The 21,411-nt window shown below is 41.1% G+C and overlaps 1 protein-coding gene across 2 annotated transcripts in view; it reads left to right on the plus strand.

Annotated features, from left to right (window-relative positions):
• Positions 1 to 21,411, plus strand: part of Filip1l (filamin A interacting protein 1 like) — an 87,009-nt gene that overhangs the window by 37,773 nt on the left and 27,825 nt on the right. Inside the window, exon 1 of one of the 2 annotated variants that reach the window (XM_051150075.1) lies at positions 7,653 to 7,716. The exons of the other annotated variant lie outside the window; for it this stretch is intronic. The gene's annotated coding sequence lies outside the window, so the exon portion shown is untranslated. Of the gene's footprint in view, positions 1 to 7,652; positions 7,717 to 21,411 lie in introns of those variants that run through there. 2 annotated transcript variants of the gene reach the window in all.

Consider the following 21,411-nt stretch of genomic DNA (forward strand, 5'->3'; position numbering starts at 1 on the left):
CAAAGGAATACATTTGTATTGATGGAAATTGATCCCAGATGAAAAACAGAACTATAAGGATGATAAACAAGCAATTGTAAGTATATTGGAGCATCTAACCACCATCCCTAAAACTGTAACAGACAATGATGCCCCGTGGAATTAAAAACATCTAAGCAGGCATCCAGGAGGACTGTAACAGTGATGTCCTGTGGAACCAAGAACAACTAGGGTATGTGACAACAAATCACAAGTGTGTCATTATAGTTTAAAAAAAAAAAAAAAAAAGAAGAGGATTAAAACACTAGGCATCTTAAAATATTAGGATTTAAGATGTGGAGAAAAATTGACAGAGTAAATAATCCCCAACAAAACAGAGATACATATGAAGCTTCCAAAGCACTTAGGAAGGAAAACCAACAAAACTGCAGATCAGAAAAAGCCAAGAAATCAGACACTAACAACAAAGCAGCAATAAATATTAAAAAGAGAACAGATAGGGGCTGAGGAGAGGGCTCTGTTCTTCGACTGGGAGTGAGGAGCAAAGGCAGGCAGATATCTGTGAGTCGAAGGCCCGTTTGGTCTACAGAGCAAGTTCCAGGCCACCCAAGGATATACAGTGATACCTTGTCTCAAAAAACAAACACACACACACACACACACACACACACACAAAAAAAAAAAAAAAAAAAAAAAAAAAAAAAAAAAGAAACTAAACAAACTCTGGCTGTTTTTCCAGAGGACATGAGTTGAATTCCCAGCACCACAGCAGTTTACAACTGCCTGTATCTCCAGCTCCAAGGATCTAGCATCCTTTTCAGGTTCTTAGGGCAGCCACATACAAGTGACAAATGTACATATGGCACACACACACACACACACCAATTACCATAAATGCCATTGCTAAGAGACAAAGTTGCAAACTGGAGTAAAACAATTCTACCAACAATAACTCCTAACCATGTGCTGTCTATATAAAATTTACCAGAACACAATGCAGTAAAGCTAAAAGTAAAGAGTCAGAAAACAGGATGAAATGAGCAACTACAAAAGAAATTTGTTTATATGCCTACATTAATAGAAGACAAAATAAACAGTAAGGTAAAAACCATCTATTTTAAAAGAATCAGGGGTTTTTGAAACCTTAAAGCCCACTCCCAGTAAGACACTTCCTCCAACAAGGCCACACCTCCTAATCCTTTTCAAATAGTGCCACTCATATGAGCCTATGATGGCCATTCTTATTCAAAACAACATAGAATTCAAGACCCTAGATAAAGAAAAAAAGAACCCAAAGCCTGGCCTTCGTCAGAGGGGGGACAGAGATGATAGTTCCAGAGTGATCCTTTCCTAATTGCAAATGTCCCACTAATGAGGAAGCCACTGATGACTATAAGAAGTTCATGAAGACGCACAGGAAGTGCAGACCTTGCAAAGGTGAGTGTCGACAGTCTCCTGGAAAGCACATACCCACTCACTAGGCAGACAGCTCCCAGACAAACAGGCTGCTCACCTGTTTTGTTTGCCTGTGCTTTAAGTTGTTTTGGACATAGGTTGTTCCTATGTAGCCCGACCTGGCCTTGGACTCTCAATCCTTTTCCCACCACCTCTCTCATGTTGAGATTTCAAAAGTCCAGCACACTACATCTGTCTGCCTACTGGACTTTGCAAGCACCAATACTGTAGCCTTGTTAAATGAAACAAACCATAATCAGCTTCCTATTTGGAGGCAGACTTGTCTTATGACAACTATTGAACCTTATTTTTCAATATGTTGACTTGAGGCTGGATAGATCACTTATCAGCACTTGATCTTGAAGAGGACCTGGGCTCAATTTCCAGCACCATGTGGTATTTTACAACCATTCATAACTCTTCATGTCCTCTTCTGACCATCATGGGCACCAAGCACACACATGGTACACATACATGCAAACTCTTAACACATAAAAGACATAAATCTAATATACTTAGATACTTAATATATTTAGGATGAAGTTAAAATGCATCCTTCAGGGCCAGAGATCAATCTGTTTCTGCTTCTTGAGTGCTAGGACTCAAAGTGTGTACCACCACTGTCCTGCAATGTAATATATCTTTAAATACATCCTTCATTGTATAGAGTAGGCCCAACAGAAAAATGAATGAGATCCAAGTGATACTGGTATTTTTCTGTCTTTCTTTTGTTTTTGTTTTTTGAGACAGAAATTTTCTGTGTGCAATTTTGGCTGTTCTGGAACTCACTCTGAAAACCTGGTTAGCCTTGAACTCATAGAGATTTTGCCCTCTCCACCTCCCATCCCCCACCCCTGGCTGATAGTGGTATTTTCTGACTCTTGAAAGGTTACCTATTTTCGAGCTTAATTATTGAGTACAAACTGGGTACAAAAGGGCTATTTTTTCTCCACAAATATTTTTCCTTGATAACAAGTTCTGCTTCTATATGGAAAGCTCTGTCAAACTACTTTCTTTACAAACACATTCCTTGAGACATGGAGTATAATCTATTTGACAAAGGCTCTTTTAAAAATGGACTAGATAAAACACTGAGGACAGTCTGTACTGGCAAGAGACAAGAAGGCTAATAGGTCTTTTCCGTCTCTAATTTCTGTGATTCGAGGGTTTTTTACTCCGACAGTAATACTTGTTGAGTCCAACAACTTCTCAAAACTATTATTAGTTGCCAAGGAAACACAGAATGTTTGTCAGAATAAATAAGCAAATGGACTGGACCTAAATAGCAGGCTTTTCCTACTTCCCATGCAGTGGTGGCATCATGTTCTGCCTCTTCATTCTCTCCACGCCACTCTGCTCACCTGCTTGGCCTGCTTGCTCATAAGAATACCACATCTATGTCACAGCACTACATGGGGGAAAAGAACAGAAGACCTCTGTTCCACACCAAACCCTTACTCCATTCAGTGTAGATGCCATGCAATGTTAGGGGACAGCAGGAAGCAGCTGGGTTTGTGACAAACATAATTAAAATGTATGAATTTACACCCCCACTACAGTATGAAAACATTGAATTGTTAAACAATATTCATCTGGCAGAATTATGTGTCAGCTTTCTTTTTTGTTGTTGTTTTGTTTTGTTTTTCAAATTTTGAAGATACCTATTAATTCTAAAATGAAAGCAAAAAAAAAAAAAAAGAATTATTTAAAATTAGTTCTTGCCCCCCAAAAAACCACCATTCACTAATAAAGTACTTCTCCCACAGCCTCACTATTGCTGCACTTGGTGTCATCAGCTCTCTGGGGTGTAGGCTGCTGTTTTAGACAAGCTTTGTCAGCTGAAGCATGTGTAGAAATAATCAAAGGGTGCCACGCAGTGATGGTGTACACCTTTAATGCCAGCACTATGGAAGCAGCGACAGGAACATCTCTGAGTTCGACGCCACCCTGGTCTACTGTCTGCAAGCATGAGAGGGAGCACAAAAGAAGGAAGGAAGGAAGGAAGGAAGGAAGGAAGGAAGGAAGGAAGGAAGGAAGAGAAAAAAATCAAACAGCTTCTGGAAACTTCAAGGACTACAGATGCCCAAAAACATAGGCTGTACATTAAGAGTGAGAAGGTACACACACACACACACACACACACACACACACACACACACACACGTGTGTGTGTGTACGTATGTATGTACGTATGTATGTATGTATGTATATCTAGGGTACTCTTGGAGCACAGTAATTGCCGCCCTAAACAAGAGTAGTTTTGGGAGTATCTACATCATCCCACCAGGCAGGTATCACCCAGGAAACAGAAAGAAGTGTGAAGGGAGTCTACAGTTGCTTGCACAGTGCTCAGCTCCTCAGCTCTTGTGTGGGAGCAGGAAGGTGTGAACCAGCATCGTAACCCAGATCCGTGGCAGTTTCTTGGTGCTCAGGGGCAAAGCTGCTTTGCATGAGCGCTTCATGAAACTATATTAGCACTGAGGGTGGTTTTGTTGCCAATCCAAATTTAACCAAAACCAATGGGAGGACTATGGAGCTTTACCTCCCTGAGCCATCCGAGTATGTCCTTACTCTGTTCAGGTTACCAATCTGGACCAGGTACATATGAAGTTTACTGCTGGCCTTTTTTCCTAACACGCACCCTTTCTTATCTTTGGGGTTTCAGTTTGAAGATGTTCTGCATATGCCTGAAGCAGGGTAATGTTGAACCTTGCATAAATGTTACTCTTCTTATGTACATATATCTCTGATAAAATTTAATTCATAAATTAGGTATAGCAAAAGATTAACTAACAATGACAATGATAAAATAGCAGAAATCAATATACTATAATAAAAATCTTTTAAGGCTTTGGGATTGTTTCCACTTAATGTTACCAAAACCATGGTTCAGAGAGGGTAGTGTTTTTCCATGTATTATATTAGGGCAAAAAAGGAAACACATCACATTCAGGGGTGTGGCTACCACCCACTAGGCTAGGCCAGGGCTCATAGGTAGCCAAGAATACTACTCACTTAAAATGAAGATCATCACTGAAGGTATGGGCATTTGAAAAAAGCTGCTTAATCACTGTTTCTCTGGCACATACTGGGATGACAGAGAAGAAACAGAGGCAAGGAGAAGTGCTACCTAAAAACCAAGACCAGATCACAAAGAGGATTTGGTTTGACATGCTTAACAGCATGCATTACTTGCATTAAATAGGATGATACTGTACTTATGGCTAATAATGACTGGCTTGATTAATGACATGGGTTGCTGTGATCATCACAAGAACCTCCATTAGCTTGAACCACATGAAATTAGACCAAGGGAAACTATCTGTGACCACAGGAGTTCTTTTCAGGTGGTAGAGTGCTTGCCTAGCATGCAGAAGGCAGCGGGTTTGATCCCCAGAACTGCCCAAGGCCACCAGAGGGGAGCAGGTCTGTAATCCTAGGCAGGCAGAGGCAAGAGGATCAGCTCATTTAGATTATGAGTGCAGATTACTAATTGTAGAAAAAAGTCTTACCTTAATTTGCTAATATGCTTACTTTATGGTAACTAACCAGAACTAGGCAAGAAAGTAAGATTTCCTCAGCCTATTTTGGTACAGAAGTCCTATCTAGACTGCTTTTGTAATGATATGTGTTAGGAGGGAACAAAAATTACAATTCAAGAAGAAATGTCATAGGAAGAGGGAAAGCAATGAAAATCCACTCATGAGCTTCTGAGAGCCAATGATGCACAGCAAATGCTGGCTGGAGTTTGCAGATACAGTATAGGTAGGCTGCTGTGTCTACTTCACAGGGCTTGACTTTGAACTATAAGAAAATCTCTCTCGTGCTCAAATTTTATTAGTGTTTATGTCATGTTGCTGCCACCTCCTATAAAGCTGTCACATATGCAATTCCATGATGTGTCCAGTGTAAAAATTCCCATAGGGTTATTTAATGCACAACTAGGGTAGCTCTGGTGTGAAATTCACAAAGACAGTGAGTGAGTCTTGGCTTTCCTGGTTCATCACCTAGTCTGTAAAACAGTTGTAAACACTCATGTTTATCACAGTAGTCCCTTGACAATGATAGACACCACTGAACCAACCTCCAAGATTACATTTAAAAAAAAAAAAGCTTTAGCCCTTGCTTCTAACTGTGATTACCGTGTAGCCTTGGTTAAGAGATTTCCATTGGAATGTGTTTCTTCATCTGAAAACTATGGAAAATCCTATCTCAAAATGTGTTGTAACGATTAAACAATGGTGTGCATGTAAAACTCAAAGGACGGCCACTGGCACCATGTAAAAGCTCAAAAAAGGGAAGGTTTCCGTTAGTTACTGAAGATGCTGCTTACATACCACGACCTTAGTTGGAAAGCTGAACCACAGTGGCCCAAGACCAGTGCCTCAGGGAGCAACAGGGCACAAACAAGTAAGGCTTCGGAAACTTGCTTCAGGAACTGTAGACAAGTCTTGCATGTGTCCAGAGAAAGAGGAAATAATTTCACAGAGGATATAGGAAGTCAATGAATGAGAATAAATAGAAAGTATGAGTGCAAAACCAAGAGAAGGAAAATAGGGGACAGTGTAAAGTGTCAGGAACTTTTCACCAACAGGAGAAAAGCACAGCAAGCTAGCAACTGCTCCATCTTAGATAAAAGCACTTTATGCTGTGAGTTCATGTTTCATGCTGCTTTCATCAGTCACTTATCTCATTAGAAATAGAAAAGGCATAATCATCTCAATGGGTACATTTAGTAAGGAGAGGCGCATACAGAAATGAAAAAGATCACACTGTGCTTCTCAAACGGAACTGTAGTAAAGCTAGCAAACCAACATCTAATATAGACACAATCCTGAAAAGCAAATGTGAAGTATGAATTTTAAATTCAGATGAAGGGTGTGTGTGTTCCCTTGTCTTTAAACAGCTGTATGAAAGGCAGCTTGGCAGTCTCAGGAGATTCACTTTTCCAGTGAGCCCCAGTAAAGCAGAGGATACATGCTTACTTGGGGGCCCTTGCTCCCCCACATCACTCCCCTGGATAGATATTCTACAACCATCCTCTCTCACACCCCCCACCAAAGAAACAAGCAGACCATTTTCACTATTCCTGCTTGGCAAACATAAGGGAACAATAACGCCATAGACATGTACATCATAATAGGAAGCAATCCTATTTCACTGTGATTTAAAAGGAGGTTTTAAATAGACTCGAGCTACTAAAACTGCTCATCTGAAGCCTGCAAATGAGGCTGGCACATCTCTAATTTACTTAGCAGATGCACAGATTTGGGATATGGTTCTGGAGGTTACTTCTCTTACTGGCGTTCAAGGTAACTAGGGGGTCAGCGCTCATTTACAAGGAAGATTTCTATACTAGGAAATCTGTCCCACATTAGAGGATAACAGATCTAATTCTATCATATTTGGCCAATGTTCTCCTTCTTGTGTCTTTGAGCTTTTGTCTTACTTGGTCGGTAGGAGAACAGCAGATTAAAGTTGGTTCTGAAGTTCTATTTTTATACATTGTCCTGCAAGTACACACAAAACATTCAACTTCTTTAAAAACATTTTCTCTGCCAAAATAACTGAGTTGTAACTGCTTTCATTAAAAACCAGCACGGAGAAACGGGAAAAGAGGAGGTCCTTTCAGTAAAAACAGAGAAAAATAAGATTTCATCTGGCCTTCCCATCATCACTTGTAGAATTGTTTGGTAGTTACATCATCAGGAAATAAAATACTATCCTCTGAGGACCCCTACTCTCTACAAAGAGAAAAGAGGTTTGAAGTCTACATGTCCCAAATTCCGACCTCTTTTTCTCTCTTGCCTCCCCCAGAAACCCAAAAGAAATGTAACAAAAATGTATTTTAAAAGTTTACTCAAGAATCAGGGTGTGCAATTTAAGAACTTAAAGCAGCAACTGAAGTTGTGAGAGGCAGGAGGAGGGTCAACCTTGACCCTGCAAGATCTTGGGCAGCTTGGTAGGAGGGCGCGGGTGGGTCGCCTGTACCGCGCCTGGAGCCGGGGACCCACGCTGCACACAATGCCCACATCTGCGGAGCTGCGAGGGTCAGGTCTGTCACTGCCCCGCCGCCCGGCCGCACATGCGGCGCGCCTTATAAGGCTGAGCGGTGACGTAACGCCCCTAGGCCGGCGCGCCCGGCGTCCCGCTCGCATTGTTCGGGAGGCTCCCGGAGCGCGCACAGCCGCTCGCAGCGCAACCGCGGCCCGGCTCGCAGCGCAACCGCGGCCCGGCTCGCAGCCCGGCCCGGCCCGGCCCAGCCCGGCGCCCGCAGCTCAGGTAAGCCCGAGAGAGAGAGAGCCGCCGCTCCGGCTCCCGCACGGCCACCGCCCCGACAGCGGCAAGTGTGTGCGTCGCGCCCCGCACCGGCTCAGCTTAGAGCGGCGGGCAGGTTCGCGGAGCGCACTCAGTGACCGCCAGCTTCAAGCCCTTTCCCAATTCAAGAACTTCAAAGTTCTTGCGGGCGGCGGGGAGAAGGCGCGATTTAAGTTTAAATGGGAGGTACGGATTCCAAGGCTTCCCGAGAGGCTACCCGTACTGAGAAATCTGAAGGGCTGTGGACTTCACTTTCTTATCTCCTCAGGACTTAAACTCTTTAAGCTCTTCCAAGAGCAGAGTGCGAAATCCTGCCACATGGGATTGGATTTGTTAGTGTCAGCTTTTTTCGTTAGCAATCTTAATATAAAAGCATTCTTAAAAGCAGCGGAAATACGGTTGGAATTAGTAGGAAACTAACCTTTAAAATAACTTTTTGATGATACAAAAAACTTTTACTATTCTGGCTCAAATGCATGTCAACCCGTACCAGGAAGTTGTTCGTTTCTAGTTCTTTCTACTTCAGCTCTACTTTGTAAAGGACAATCCTCATTTAAAAGATGAAGTGATCGCCTCTAGATTAACATTCTAGATAATATATTTTAAAAACTAAATTTGAAGGTAGCATCTACAAAATACTCTTAATCACTGGCATTTTTAACCATAAATAATTACACCTAAGCCTGAAAAGGCCACTGCTATTATAAAGGCTTCAGTTAGAAACGAACATTTGGCAGACACTGAAAAGCTATATATTTTACTTTACCTTTCAAAATAACGATCAGCAGAGGAATTTTTTAAATGTCAAGTTTAGCACACTAGAAGAAGAGATGGGAAACAACTTCTGTACTTTTACCTGATCCGAACATACAGTGTGGAACAAAACTTTAGGAACCAAAAGAATTATTTCCCCTTTTAAGTAACCTCTATTTTCCAAGTTTACACAATTAGGAGCTCAGAATCCATGGGCTACCATTGCTATTGAGTTAAGCTGAAAGGCTGGAAATGCTTTCATACCCTTGGCACTGGAAAGACCATCAAGGCTACTGTACCATTCTGATGTTTAACAGAAACGAACCACAACCATTTTGAGGTACAAATGTGTATTTTATTTATATTTGTCAGTGAGAGGGAGAGTTAGATATAAAACTTAAGACTGAAATAGTATTTTCAATGTGATCAAAAATTGAGAAATGGTTTTAGTAGTTCTTGTAGTTGAGTTTTGAAAGTATATAACACACCTTCCATTTTTGCTGCTTATGAGGTTTTTTTGTTTTGTCTTAATTTTATTTGGAAAAGTAAATGGCTATTTTTTTCTATCCTAAAAATAAAGTACATGTTGTCTGGTCTGAAGATAAGCTAAATAAACTGCAAGTTAGTACTAAGTAGTATAATTCCTCCAAACCATCATCTCAATCCCTGGGAAGTCTCTCAGCAGGAAAGGAAGGGCCAGCTGCCAGGGCTCTGTGAGGATGTTTGGAATATAGGGTTCTGTGTTCAGAAGATAAGGAGGAATTCTATTTGTTTGTTTGTTTTTATAGACAGTGATTGGAAGCTCGATGATAGTCTGCCTTAGGGAAAAGGTATTAGAATTTTCTTAAGTAGGAGAGGAGGGAAACAGAAACCATCAATTATTGTTTGAGCTATACCCAAAGCACCATCTGTAACATTAACTACAGCTCAACTGCTGAAAAGCAGAAACCTGTCCAAACCTACAGTTGTGTTTCCCAGAGTCTGCCTTTGTTTTTAAGTATACAAACACTTTTTAAAACATCCAATCACATGCTTTTTCATATTACTTTTTTTTTTAAAGCTATACTAACCTTTAAACATGCTTTAAAGAAACTAAGACCTCTTTTAAAACTGAAAGTTAAACCAAATTTATCATGGATACACTATGTCAAAGTGGGCTGTGTAGCTGAGCATTTTTCAGTTCTTAGGACAATCTGCACAATGGGAATTTTTTTTAAAACTTCAAATAAAGTACACTGCAGTCTTAGGCTTAGTAAGTTCATTTCCCCTGTTACAGCAATTAACATAGCTGTTAATCACTGGATTTCTGCTGTGCTTTCTTAATTCTGTGATGGACTGTAATAAGGGCCAATGTGAAAACATGAATCAACTATTTGTCTTCATTTTCTAGTCTTGTTGCAATTTCAACTAATTTCCCATCTCCATCTCTCTCTCTCTGTCTCCTCCCTTCTCCCTTCCTCCCCCCCCTCCCAGCCTCCCCCCCCCCCCCCCCCGACACACACCCCTTAGGATTTCACTTTAGGATTTCTGTTCCAAGGAAAAAAATTACCTCTGGTAATAAACAGAATTTGAAGTTGAAAAAGTGAGAATTGAAAAAATAAATTTCCACTGATTCTTTGTAGGTTTTTACAAGTAAACAGGAAAACAAACAAAACCCTGATCCTCTTAGTTAAAGGAAAGGGTGGGGGGCAGGAAAAGACTGCATATTGTGGGGCACTCATCAGAACAGAAAGCAATGTTGGCTCAGCCTCCCTGGGTACCAAGAAGGTGGCATCTGTGGCTCACTCAGAACTCTAACACACTCTACAGCTTATCCTCTTGGGCATATCATTAACTTCAAGTATCCTACGTTTATGTAACTTGTGGTGGGCCAAGACTGTTGCTTCACTTTCAACTGTTGCTTAGCTTCTGTGAACTCTGTTTAAATAATTGTTGAAGAATAAGGTACTGCATCTGCAGCCAGCATCACAAATATTCAAAGCAGCAATCCTATGGCTGCTTCACCGCAGTATTTCTGAGCCACCAACCTAATCACGTAAGTCTGATGTACACTACAAAGACTACTAGGCTCTCCTCTGGCTGGTCATGTGAAGTGAGGTGTGTGTGACATTTATCTTGAATCCTTCTATGAGACTAAGTGATTGCTGATAGCTTATCACCAACACAGCTGAAAACTCTTCCACATCCTTCTTTCTCATTAAGGTACAGACTTGAGAATCTCGTTCCCTCACTAATCTGCATTAACAGTGCCTCTGACTGGGAAAGCTGGGCAAACAAAGCCGAGGGGCCTTGCCAAGCAAACTTTCTTAGCCATGAGACGAATGCTCCCCCTCTTCATGCTGATGTGAAATGTTTCAGTAGATTAAGACAGGATCTCAGCAGTTGTGACTCTGAGTTCAAGAACAGTAAAGAACACATTAGTCGTTTTCTTTCTCTAATCTAACCATCCCCGCATTCCTGTGCGCAACTGGTTCCCAAATATGTCTAAGTCTTAAGGATACAACTATTTTATGATGACAAAGCTAAGGAATGTTTGCACGAGAGCAGTAGGGAGGTATGCAGAGGAGACAGACAGGTGATCGCTGGGACAGACAGGTGCAGACACACACCCCATTTCTTGTTTCTATTTGTAATTACTTATTCTAGTCCCAAGGTCAGTTATCAGCAAAAGACAGAATATATTACACCAGAAGAGCAGACGTTTCAACCACATCAACCACAGAGATGCAGGCCTTACTAGGTCCTAAATAAGCATAGGCTACCCCAGGAGTGTGTGTGTGCTCGCTGGCCGCTAGCATAGCAAAGAATGCCAGCAGGACTTCACAGCTGCAAGTGGCAGCGGTCATCTGATCCTGACATTACAGAAGACACTGACATCCTGTGTGACCTGCACCAGTGATGCTGAGCAACTCCCAGGCAGAGCCAACACTCCTCCGCTCTTGGACTGTAGCCCACTATTGAGTTTCTCCTTTAATTAGTGCTCAAAAGACAAGCAAACAGAGGCCTCAGAACTGTATGTGGTAATTTGGACATAAAATTCATTAACAAAAAGGTGGATATGTTCTCATTAATAACTAATAAGAGAACAAAGGGAAAGGAGTGAGATGCAGTCAATACAACTTAACCAGGCCATCTGGATGGGAAAGGCCACTCTTGACTTGAAGGTGAGAGGTGCTAAAGAGAGTGTGTGCTGACGTCATTGTGAATTGACCTGACAGGTGACTTGTTAGTACCAAACAGTTTCTACTCCACCAGCCTCCTTGGCTATCAAGAAACCCTCTTTCAAAAATCAGAGGCTTAATACCTGCAAAACACTCGCCTCATGAAACGCAGGCCCCTTTGAAGTCCACTTGCAACTGGTGATACCTTGATTCCTTTACCCTCACACCATGCATTGCCACATGTATCATACATTAACTAGTTTACTGTCTGTATCTGGGATTATAAAGTAATTCAGTATCGCTTTTACAGCCAGCTTTCTCCCTAGTGTCTAGCCTTTATCAGTAGGTATGTCACTAGGACCAGAAGGATGTTGAATAAACGTATGAATAAAAGACCTATAGCCCAGAAGCTTCTGACTTGGGAAGAGACTCCTCTGCCAATGATGGGCTGAGGAAAGGCCCTCTACATTTTGATCACATGTCCCAAACAAATCTCTGCCACTACCTGAATTAACCACAGAACTGAATTACAAATAAAACAAACAAACAAACGAACAAAAAACAGTTAGTAGATCAAGTCAAGGCAGTGAAATCTTTGAACTCACTGTGCCAGGTATACTGTGTACGCAGACTATGTCAAATGCTTCTTAGCTCTTGGGCCGGTCTCTCCATATTTCCTTTAACTCCCTCCCCCAAATAATGAGATTGAGAGTGGTGAGAGAGCACCAGGTGAACTGCCTTGGGCATGAGAGAACAGCACAGTTCAGCGGTTTTGTCCTTAACGAAGAAGGGATTCCTCTGAATTTCTAATCTCTGCACCCGGCTGTGGGCCTGGAAGGTGCAGGCATGTGGCCAAACAACTAACTCTCCAGGTAACTGGAAAGGATTGGACTAGCTTTTCCTATGGACTTTGTCTCCAAAGTTTCTGTGCGTACTTTCTATATCTAAATTTCCATGGGAGGTATTTTTCTAATTCCAAAGCTAGGCAACACCATTGCCTACTCTGAATCCAGTGCAGGCCTTATAGCTTGTTGCAGAAACAGCAAACTTCACAAGATGAGCTGGCCAGGGACAGCAAGTTCACCACGCCACTAACCTCTTAGTGCTGCCTAGCTCTGAACTGATGAAGAACAGGATCACCAGCGTCTTGCACACAGGCTTGAGCTGCCCTCGCTCCCATCTCAGCTTCTCAGTGAAACACTGTAGCTCACAGACATTAGCTGTTTATAAAAATTAAGCAATGCGACTACGCACCTACGCACACACACACACACACACACACGCACACACACAGAGAGAGAGAGAGAGAGAGAGAGAGGAGAGAGAGAGAGGGGTGAGGTGGGTGCATGCTTTTGATCCTAGTACTGGGGAGTTAGAGGGAAGGAAAGGCGGAATCTAAGGTCATTCTTTGGTTAAAGAACCAGTTCAAGGCCAGCCTGGACAGAGACTCCACTGCCTCCTTCCCACAAAAAACTTAAACAACAGAATATAGCTAATTGCTGAGTGTGCTTGCTAGTGAAGCTACTGGCACAAACAGTATGGTGAAACTAAAGAGTTAAGAATAACAGGTTCTGCCATTCATTCACTGGGCCATCCTCTTACACCCTTGCTTTCCCCAAACCTCATAAAAGAGACAATGCCAGCTACCCCAAGTATCTCAGTATTGGGGGGACGACTAAATAGTGGTCAGTAGCCTTTATAAGAATTCTGGTCAACATCTATAAAAATTCAAGGTATTGATTTGTCATTACAAATACATCAGTTGAAGAAAGCGCAGGTCAGCCTAACATAAGTACATCAGCCCTGCAAGAGCTCCAGATCATTTACAGAGCAGCCTCAGGGATAAGGGCGGCCCTTCAGGATAAGCTGCTCAGACAGAAGCAAAACTGCCTGATTCATCATGTCTCGTGGCCCACTAGTCTGGGAACAAAAGTTTAAAGGTGAATGACACTTCCCTCCTCTTTAAAATTTTTAAAAAATACAACTCAAATCAAAAACAATCTCTTGAGCAGTTCATAAGAGGGATGTACAATATTCATTGCATTTGGACCATCTGCAACCATTAAAACTTGAAGAAAGGAACGACTAGACCCAGGAGCACATGGGAAATGTCCTGATTTTTGTTGTTGTTGATGTTTCTTTTTTTTTGCTTTGTTTTGTTTTTGCTGGACCCAAAGGAATGCAGAGACACTGTCTAAGTTGCTTAGCCTTAGCTTGTTAGTCTGCTAATTGGGAACAGCAAAAAGAGGTGAATCATCCTGGAATTTGTGGGAAATGAATGCACTTTGGTTACAGGGAAGATTACCCTTTAAAAATAGCTTCATTTCAATCACTATCTAGATAAACACTCAAGTACTCCATCATGTATGAAATAGCATATCATCCTCAAGGGAGGTGGGAGGCATTATGAAAACATTTACAATACATAATAATTTTATATAATAAGCACCTATTATATATATATACATACAAACATGTATACATGTTTATACAACAGTACGGGGACCTATTAAAAAGAGGTGATAGCTTTGTCAAGGGATTTGTGGTTCCACTCATCTCTCACTACATGATACTCTGTTGAGTCTTCTTACAATCTCATTGAACACATAGGTAGAGCATACAGACAAAGAATCGAAGGCAAAGGTAAGGCCTTCTGACCATTTTCTCCTATCTGGACTTCATCTAACTGTGCCTCCAAGTGTTCCTCACCTCACAGGAAAGGGAGAAGTAACAGGAACAAGAGCACTCTGTTTCCTTGTTCTAATAAAAGGAAATTCTGAGACCTTTAGCTCACTCATCCTAAGAGGCTTATTATTGCTCAAGAAAATGGTTCTTCTTTTATATAGGGTTTAAACCTAAATGAAGGGTATAGAAGTATTCCTTCAAGATCAAACAATATGTTAAAACAAGTTACAAAGCAGTATAAGACAATACTGAATAGATGTCATAAAACTAAAGGCTGTGAAAACTGTAGAATGAATAACTCAAAGAACTATTTACAAAGGTAAATGTCAGTGGACTTCTGAATGGAACAGTCTAGAGATGTTGGGTTTATTCCTTAGGAGCCTACGATGAAAAGAACCTAAAGGAAAAAATTTAAACCAAGTTGAAAATTGTGTCAAAACACACACAGTGATAACTTAACCCATTAGTTAGCCTTCACAGCAACCTGGACTTCATCGATAGGAAGACAGCTTAAAAGCCTACAGTGTTAAGGTGAAGGATTATGGGAGGCTGAGGAAACAACTGGCGTCGCTCTGTACCTAGCGCAGATGCTGAGGAAATGCTGTCCATGGCTAAGTTATGCCTGCTTTCCTACAAGGCTCCCTACTTGCCTGGGCTTACTGTTAGCTTCCAGCAGCCTGGGGGATAGGGGTTGCCTCAGGACCCAGGAAATGCTTTGTAGGATGCAGCCTGGAGGGGCTTAGGTTCTCTGACACCCAGCAATGAAGTAAAGGAATGAGCTTCCTGGAGAAAATCTGTTGCTGATCTAACCTCAGCCACTCTGAGGATGACCTCTCCTCAGGAGGGAAGCACAGCATTCCTAAAGGTGTCTTGTCACTTAAGTAAGACCCCAGTTGCTGAGTAAAGTGTGGAAGAGAGCAGGTTACACAAAAGGCTTAAAAACTAGCCTGGAACCTGTTTAATGGTGAAACTTCACTGCACCTCAGCCTCAGAGGCACACAAATGAAAAGTTTGTGAAATGAATCTAAAACTTGGGCTAAAGGCTTATACCTGGATCTTAGACACAGACAATTACATTTTCTTTTAGGAAACTAACAGTCTAAGTGCCTCTCCCTTGGGTGTTAATTTCTTAGTTTTATGTATTTTCAATTTAGCATGACATTTTAAGTGACAGAACAGTTAAGATTTACTTCTTTGCTTTTAACTATACCTATAACTGACTACAAATGCTTTCTATAGAAAGGAACAAAAATCAGAATGCCATAAAATTCCAAATAAGGTTCTCAACATAGTCAACAAGCCAGTACGGCCTGATGAGGCATACAATCTCTTGACATATTAACCTGTGTACAACATTAAACAGGAAAGGAAGGGGACCCTGAAGGTTGCTGGAAGCTTCTGTTTTATGGAACTGAGGTCTGAGGATTGTCCAAGGCTTTCCAGATCTTAGTCATGAAACTGTACTGCTGTCTTTGTGTCTGGGAAGTGGGAGAGGGGGGAAAGAAAGCCCAGCAGTAGTCTGGAGAGAATTCTGGCCTAGCATTTCCACCTATTAGAAATATGGCTTGTTAAAACTGGTTTTCAACTGTTTACAAACTCTGGTTTTGCTTTTCTTTCTTTTTTTTTTTTTCCTTAGTAGTTTATTTTTTTTGTTTTTGTTGTTGTTGTTATTGTTGGTTTTTGCAGGGGGTGGGTGGGTGGGGTTGAGGGTTTCTCTGTGTAGCCTTGGCTGTCCTAGACTCACTTTGTAGAACAGGTTGGCCTCAAATTCACAGATCTGCCTACCTCTGCCTCCCAGAATTCTGGGATTATAGGGATGCACCACTGCACCAGGCGTCCAGTAGCTTTTCACCTAGTTTGCCTGCTCTTAAAATTCAAAATTAATGTAAACTCTAGTATTATAGATGGGTATTCATAAAACAAACAGATAAAACTTTGAGACCTCTCTATTTCTGCCATAAGTTTACCATTCCTTATGGAGACAAACATAACTAAAATGTCTAACATTTCACTCAGGGACAAACACAAAAGCAGAGTCAGCCAAGCAAGTTTGGATACTGAGATCCTAGAGTGTGTTTTGGAGAACCCCTCCTGGATGCTAATGTCTTGATGGAAGTGCCTAAAGTACAGTCAGCTACAACCAGATGCTTATACCCTTACGTTTTCTGAGGGCCCAGAAATGGCAGAAAATGAAAATGTAACGCAAATTACTCTGGACTATTGGTCAAGGGGCAATTAAGGCTCTGATGACCAAAATAATTTTTATTTTTATAGTGAATACAAAAGGACGTACAAAATAAAAACACAAGGCAATAGTTAGCTGTGTTCTGACAGATTTTTAGAAAAGAAAAAAAAAAGAAGAAAAAAAAAAAGCAAAGCAAAAACTTTTCCTGCCTGTTTGAAATTAGGCTTTACATACGGCCTTAAACTTGAGCTTTCCAAAGTAATAAACTAATGCTTAGGTTCTCAGGAACTAAGAAAAATTGGCTAACACTGGGCAGAGGATGCCACTGTGCTCTGTAATCTGTTGCTAACAGTAAAACAGATTATAGTGTAACAACCCATTTTCAAGCACTCTACCCTCTAAACACTATTAATTGTATTCAGGGTTCCTATTCCCCTATTTTACTACAGTTAAATGAGGAATGAAACCAAACCAAAGAAACCTCTCTAAGAATGAAATGTTTCATTTTACACTCTTGGTATTCTGAACTACCCAGTTTCTATGGCAAACTGTGACTTCAGTAGTCACAGTGAGCCATATGCCTTTGTTGTTGTGGTTTTAAATTTTCTGAAGTTTGAATTTCTCTCAAACAAGTTTGGAAATGTTTGGTTTCCCAAGCATACCATGCTAGCCACTGCCTCTGTGTGGAACGCCAGGCCACTAGAAGGTGAAAAACAGTGAATTCATCCACTCTGACACATGACTGGTCCTTGCATGGGAGCCTTTAACACCAATAAATTCATGTAAGAAAGCCTTTAGAAAGAGAGACTGCAGGGATTAAAAATATTGGGGTTTTGGTTTTGAAAGTGTGCTAAAAAACACCTGGAAAAGGATATATTCCTTACAAATTTTCCCCCCTAAGGACACTAAAAGAAACAAAGCCAACACATGAGTGTTGAGAAAGGAATTATGCTAATCTTCCAAATATATACTTGCAATATCTGAATGAAATAACCAGGTCTAGAAAGGTTAAAAAAAAAAGGGGGGGGGGAAATCAATGAGATTTTTTTAAAAACATTGACACCTATGTCAGAATGCTTTTCTAGAAAATCAATTTCTATTTCCTCAATCTACTATTATACAAAAGAATACCTAAATAACAAACTAAAATAATATAAACAAGTCTAAGGCATACAGTTATTATGCCCTTTAAGTCTGTCTGAGAAAAACTGTCTGTTAAAAATAATTTTCCAAGAACTTAAAGTTCCCTGAAATGTTCTATGGAAATTGCATTTATGACACACTCACCTCCTCTAGGGACTGTGAGATGTTATTACTGGCAAAGTCACAATTTTTAAAACCATCCAAAAATAATTACAAATGTATGCCGAATGACTAAGCTTGCTATACTATTACAATGATGAAGTGGACATTTGTTCATGTCTCATGACCACGGCTGAAAGTAGCCATGACCCTATAGGAAACAGAAAAGAGCAATCCTTTCTGTCTTTGACAAACAGAATATTCTAGCACACAGATCCATAATGAGGATGGCGCACAAGATATAGGAGATAGGTGTAAACATTTGCCTTAGTGATAAGAACAGAAGTCAGAGCAGCAATTGGAATGGCATTCTGGCTCTGCTAATTACAAGCTGGACCTCTAACTAGCTACTTAACTTTTCTGAGGTTGACTGAGCTCTCATTTATAAAATAAAAAACAATGATTCTGCCACTTTTTGTGTTTCTAGAGTAGCTGGTACATGGTATAAAACAATTGCTCAACCATTTGCATTATTTCCACATTATTGAGGAGAGGGATTCCCATGTGTCTGCTATTTATACTTATCCCCTAACTCCCTGAAATTGTTCCTGATACAAAAGTAGAAGAGGTATTTGCTCAGCTCTTTACTGAATACCAAGTATGCATTGTTTTCACGGTGGGAACGAAGCACTGCCTATAACAGAGCCCAATGATTGGCCACTTTACTAAATAGAATGTACGAGCATGGGCCACATATATCTCTACCTTAGTTTTAAGTACATGAGTGTTTTGCCTACATGTACGTGCACTACATGCATGCCTTGTGCCTACAGAAGTCAGAGGAGATGGTCAGATTCCCTGGGACTGGAGTTACAGATAACTCCAGGTAAGTCATCATGGGGGAACTGAGCCCGGTCTCTTAGAGAAGCAGCCAAAGCACCTAACCACTAAGCCATCTCTTCAGCCATGATATTTACATTCTAAGAAATAATCAAATAAAGAAGCAACAGATGGTATGGGAAATAGGACTAAAGAAGCTAAGAGTCCAGAACCTCCCAAGGAGAAACCCAAAACAAAGGCATATAGGGTGTCAAGTCAAAGAACAGCAAAAAACAAACAAACCAGCCAAAAGCCTAGTATGACTGGAGTAGAAGTGGAAAGGAGACCAGTAGGGCAGAGGGGAGACAGCAAACTCTTCTCGGGTCCATGTGGGTTCTCTCACATGTGTCATGGTTGGGGGTCGGGGGAGGCACATGAGGGTGTGTGAAGCACAGGTTTTGCTGCCCATGTATTCTTATTCTGGTCTGGTTATCTGTGCTGTAAGTTAACTGTAAGGGGAATTGAACCAGGTCTAAATCACATCTAAGTTATAGATATTTGGTCCCTCCCCACCCTGTAAAAAGAAGCATACTAGTTACCTATACAGTTATAAGAATTAAGTTAAACCAGGTGGCACTGTAAAGACCTGGGCCAGTCAGTCTGTATCCTTCTGTGTAGATGTCCCACATCACACTGGAGCCAGAGTCTAGTTCCAGGGCTTCCAGAAAGCTGGACACTGTGACAGTAGGAATCTACAACAAACCAGTATTTTAAATCAAATAATTTCACTATTACAAATTATCTTTCTAGTAAAAACTTTCAAAGGGAAAAAGCCTGTAATTCCTATAACTTTACCTATTATTTTGTTTTTAAAACTCTGACAGATTTTACCATGAAAGTTGTGAAGACTTATTTCATAACCAGATTAATTTCCTGCCTCTGCTTGAGAACAGATCTAATGTAGCAATCTCTAAGGAATGCTGTATAACAAAAGAGGTTAGGTAGCTATTTGTGTAAGAGGAATGAGACGCTGTCCACCGTTAACTTGTAGACACTCTAGTCTGGAAGGGGCAATAAGGAATTCACATCAGTAGTTACAATTTGGGACTTAAATGATAAAGTGGGATGACAACATTTAATGTACAAATTTTGAGATATTTATTTGTAAATACTAATCTGTAAACAAAGACTGAAACCTATGTTGCTCAAGGAATTGAAGGACATAAAGTCAACTACAAGTTCAGTAATGGAACAATATGAGCCAATGGTGGTGAGGGATACACTTGGAGGCTGAGACAGGCAGATTGCAAGTTCAAGGGCAGCTTCAACTATGCCAAAAATTTCCTAATATAAAAACCTTAAGCTAACCGTTCCTGGGGAAAACCAGATCTTTCAACCTGTTAGGTTCTAAGCAGGAAGGTGGGCTTTGCATAGCTTCATCCTCCAACTGCTTTGGAGGGAGGAAGGCATGGGGCAGTGGGCACACATCACAAAACATAAATATCCTTAATGGTCTTAACAATTTCTTTTTAACTCAAGAAGCAAAGCCTACCAAGTATTTACAGAAACCAAACAAAACAAAACAAAAGGACATTCCCCTCAGATTTGTCTTAAGTCACTTGACCCCCCCTGCCACCTTTGAATGCCCAAACAGATCAAGTCTGAGTTGTGAGCCCCACAGAGAAAGTACGCATTCACATTCGAGGAAGGAAAAGCAAGTATGACTCAAGCATCAGACAGGCTTTGGGACGGTCAGCTAGTGACATCCATTTGGTACGCTGGCACTGCATTGGAAATTGTACACTTGTTTTCTTCTGGGAAGGGAGAGGAGCTGGGGAGTAACAGAAAAGGAAATGAAAACTAATGGCTGGCCTCAAATACAATTGAGCAGCGGATAAAGCAGAGTTTTTAATACCAGATACGTTTTACTCAAGTTTTCCCACAAATTAACTCACCCTACATGATAGTTACTAACCAGACAATTCTCCATCTCAACTCGTATGCTGGAACATGTGTGATGTCTGCAAACATTTCTCTTTAGTGGGTTACAGACCACAAATGCATATTTCAGGGCTGGCCAGTGCACAGGCTACTGTCATGCAGCTACCTGCATTATTATTGTCATCTACTACTAAGGACAGTGGGGAACAGGTAAAAGGAAGGGCACTAGCCCTATGTAAAAGAAGGCAACTATGAAGGACAAAATACAGATCACGGAGGTAGAAAGTAAAGCTCAGGAAGAAGGTAGGAAGGATGAGGACCACGAGCAGTCGCCTCTCAACACCACTCTGACTTGGCATTTAGAGCTCTGCTAGGTCTCTCAGCACTCTCAGGCACACACTTGCTTGTGAGAATGCAAAGCTGCCCATGCCAAGCAAGTAAATGAATGCTTCTCCCTAAGGAGAAGTCCACAGAACAGTCCTGCATGGCTGAGGTGGGCCCTTCAGACCTACAAAGTTCAGGGAGACACTTATCTGAAACCTAGTCTGGCAAGGACAGGTCAACTTAACAAGCTGCTCACTTGTTAAGACTGGGAACATGGTATCGATCAAAATGTAAAGTCTGGAAAAGGGAAACACTTTTGATCTGAGGAGTCTTTTCCAAATAGCTAAGAACCACAATTCAGAGGAGAGTGAGCAAAGGTGAACCTGTCCCCTTCCCCGCAAAAGTAAGTAGGTTCTCTATACAAGCTCAGGAAAATATGCTTTTTAAAAAAGTTCCCTCTTGCTACTGCCCCCCCCCCCCCCGCCAATTGTTCACAAGAACAGCAAAGAGAAAATCTGGTTAAGTATTTCTTAGTATAAAAATTTTGAA

The sequence above is a fragment of the Acomys russatus genome, chromosome 8, assembly GCF_903995435.1.
Source record: "Acomys russatus chromosome 8, mAcoRus1.1, whole genome shotgun sequence".
Lineage (NCBI taxonomy): Eukaryota > Metazoa > Chordata > Mammalia > Rodentia > Muridae > Acomys > Acomys russatus.